Source organism: Enhydra lutris, unplaced genomic scaffold (genome assembly GCF_002288905.1).
Source record: "Enhydra lutris kenyoni isolate GAN:26980312 unplaced genomic scaffold, ASM228890v2 scaffoldscaffold22, whole genome shotgun sequence".
Classification (NCBI taxonomy): Eukaryota; Metazoa; Chordata; class Mammalia; order Carnivora; family Mustelidae; genus Enhydra; species Enhydra lutris.
Window position 1 is genome coordinate 15,166,196 of NW_019154106.1, and position 3,995 is coordinate 15,170,190.

Consider the following 3,995-nt stretch of genomic DNA (forward strand, 5'->3'; position numbering starts at 1 on the left):
TTATTGCCAGTCAAGAATGAAATACCACCCAAAGCATTTTAGTTAAGTGACAATTGAATCATCATGTATTTCCCCACTTGCCATAACAAGTTTTCCTTTTGTTTCATTTAACATTCATTTTATTATCGACCTTGAAGTATGAATAGATATATTAAACAATTATTTACCTATATAGTTGTAATAATTATTCAATTATTAATTATTGTTTTATATTAGAGAACATATTTAATGCCAAGAACCATACAATGACTAAGGACACAACAGCTAAGAAAACGGGGGGGAAATCACATGAAAGATCCTTCCCATATGGACCTTATTTCTCATGGAGCCACACAATAAATATAAGGACAATTGTACAAAGTAAGTATAGTTTCTTCAGATGACTGTGTAAAAACTAGCCTAATTCATAGAAATTAACTTGGCCAAGCCTATTATTTGCCCTACTTTTTTTTAAAATCTCAAATTAATTATTTCAATGTATCTCTCCTTGGTCCATGCAATTAGGCACCCAAAAAGTCTTTTACTTATATCATTAGGATAGCATTCATGTCCCTGGACATTGTCTTAATAAGATAATTGCTAGAATTTAACTTCTGGGAAAATCAATGACTGAAAAATCTCTCATATAGTAGGAGAAATTTTTACCTGTTCAGTCATTCAAAATGTATTCCTAAGGCCACTTCTTCTCTAATAGAAGGCATGTTTCTACCTTTCCCCAGCTTCACCTCAGTGAATTGGGTCCCTGCAGATATTTGCACAAGCAATGAGGGATGTCTATACACAAGAAAATATATGAAGGAAACATTTAGAGGGTTAAGAGAAACTCCAGCCTGGGCAGACATTTGAATTCTCAGAAATCTCTTGGACCATTGAATCAGGAAAATAATCCTTTCATTTATATGTGCAGACACAGCCTATGGCTTTCCACATCATAACTGCTTTTCAATGAAAGAAATTGTAAGGCCATTACAGATTAGATTAGAATATTTGGAATAGATTCAAATAAAGTATCCTCCTCTGCACAGTGTTCTCCCCTAGAACAATGACTAAAGAAAAAAAGACTAGTCTTTTGCCAAGAAAGAGTGGCAGAAACCCAAGTATGTGAGAAACCTCTAATTTGAACAGAAAAAAAAATGTTAAATAATAAACTGTGAATTTCTTATGGCAAAACAATTTAAGTAAGGCAAATCACATTGAAGCCAAAGTAAAAGGATAATCAGTCTCAGTTTAACTTATCAATCATGTCCTCAGCCAAGGAAGTCCTATCTCTAGCTGTTAGCATTACTATAAAGCGGCCCTGAAGTTCAGAGGCAGAAGGCTTTAGGATGAAGGAAGTTACTGAGGTTGAATTTGCAATTCACAAAAAGATACATAGTCACAGTTCTGTAGTTCTGTGTTGGAATGGATGCAGTTGAAGGTAGGATGTGCCGAGAAGTGAATCCAAGGCGATATTTGGGAAGATAGACTGCATTGGGGGAGGGAGTCTCTGTGAGCCAGCTGCCAGCAAGAGATGAAGCAGTGGAGCACAAAATTGGAACTTTTACAAGTCTGCACCGCTGAGGTATGCCGTTCTAGTGGCTAAGCATGGGATGGAATCCTCTCTGGGACAGTGTGGTCTCACGACCCTCAGGGTCACAGAACAACTGGGGGTGCCTGAGAGCAGCAGAGCTCCCAAGTTTTGGAGCCCAGAAGCTGACTGCAAAGATGGAGCCTAGGAGTGGGTTCTCAGCTTGGGGCTTCCCTACACCATGATCCACAGCACAGTTGGGCCACTACTCTTTGAGCAGAAACCCAAACACCAGGCAATCCAGGGAGGCTCCCTTCTTCCCCCAGAAGAATGACACAGAAGTGCACTGTAGGAATCTGCTGGGCTTGGAGACTCCAAATGGGGTCATGTGCCAGAGATAGAAATGCTCGGTTATAGGCCATATGAGCATGGATTGCAGCTGGAGACCAGAGAGACAGGAGGGATTAACTGCTTTTCTCTGCAGGCTAACTGAGGAGTAATGCACCCCAGTTCTTGGTGCCTTCATGGCCAGAGATTGGGAGGATGCCATTTTCATTCCTGTTACCCAAAGTTATACAGAAAGTTTTCAGGGAACAATAGCTACAGAGAGCAAATCTGAGGAGAAGAGAATACTTAGCGTGGCCCCTGGAGAGATTTGAGAATCACTGCAACAGGCTGCTCATCCATAAGATCAGCAAGAACATCCAGCCAAGACCAAGTTTACTAATCAATGAGAACTGCTAAACTCCAGCAATGTGCTGTAGGGGAATACAGCACATGGAATTCATGACTTCTTTCTTATAATTGTTAAGCCTTTCAAAGTAGATTTTCTTAACTTTTTTTTTTCTGTTTCTATTTTTTTCTTTAATTTTTCTTCTTTCCTATTTTAACCAATATCTTATCAATTCCTTTTTTAAAATCTTTTTTTAATTTTCATTTTTACACTCATATTCTAACCCTTCATTGTATTTAACCTTATGTTTTATATATAACTATATAAGCATAGATTTAGACTTATATTTATACAAAAACATAAATATAGAAATATATATTTTTATATAAAAGTTTATTTTTTTCTTTCTTTAAAATACAGTTTCTTCTAACAGACCAAAGTATACCCCAAATCTAATGTATGGTTTTCTTCTAGTCTCCAGCCTGATCACATTCTCTCTTTTTTTTTCTTTTTTAATTTTTTTTCCTTCTTTTTTCAACAAACTTCTTAACTCATCAATTGCTTTTTTAAAATCTTTTTTAAAATTTTCATCTTTATAGTCATATTCCATCCCTTTATCATATTTACCCTTACTTTTGTATATACATACAAGGTTTCTATCTTTCAAATTTTGGGAGGCAGTTATTTCTAGCAAACCAAGATACACCCAAAATCTAGTGTGTGGCTCTGTTCTATTCACCAGTCTGATCATATTTATTTTTTTTCCTTTCTTTTTCCCGCAGTTGCAGGGCTCTTCTGATTGGTATACTGTATATTTTTTCTTGGGTCATTCTTACTCTTTTAGCATTTTGTTCTCTCATTCATCTATTCTTCTCTGGACAAAATGATGAAATGAAAAACTTCGCCTCAAAAAGAAAAAAAAAAAGAACAAGAAGCTGAGAAAGAGAGAGATAAACAACTACTGGGTTACTATGGGAGAATTTGAGAGAGAAGTAATACCATAAGACAAAACAATATTAGAATAATTGGGATCCCAGAAGAAGAAGAGAGACAGAGGCAGAAGGTATAATGGAGCAAATTATAACAGAGAACTTCCTTAATTTGGGGAAGGAAGCAGGCATCAAAATCCAGGAGGCACAGAGGACCTTCCTCAAAATCAATAAAAATAGGTCAGCACATCTTCTAACAGTAAAACTTACAACTTTCAGTGACAAAGAGAAAATCCTGAAAACAGCTCAGGACAAGAGGTCTGTAAAATACAACAGTAGTAATACTAGATCGGCAGCAGATCCATCCACAGAGACCTGGCAGGTCAGAAAGGACTGGTATGATATATTTAGAGCACTAAATAAGAAAAATATGCAGCTGTCATTGAAATTAGATGTAGAGATAAAAAGCTTCCAAGACAAACAAAAAATAAAATAATTTGTAAACACCAAACCAACAGGAAATATTGAAAGGGGTTCTCTAAGCAAAGAGACAGCCTAAAAGTAACATAGACGAGAAAGAACAGAGACAATATACAGTAACAGTCACCTTACTGGAAATACAATGACACTACATTCATAAATTCATATCTTTCAATAGTTACTCTGTATGTAAATGGACTAAACACCTCAATCAAAAGACACAAGGTATCACAATGGATTAAAAAAAAAAAAAAAACAAGACATATTGATATGCTGAATGCAAGAAACTCATTTCAGACCCAAAGACACCTCCAGATTTTAAGTGAGGCAGTGGAAAACAATTTACCATGCTAATGGACATCAAAAGAAAGCTTAGGTGACAATCCTTATATCAGCTAAACTAGAT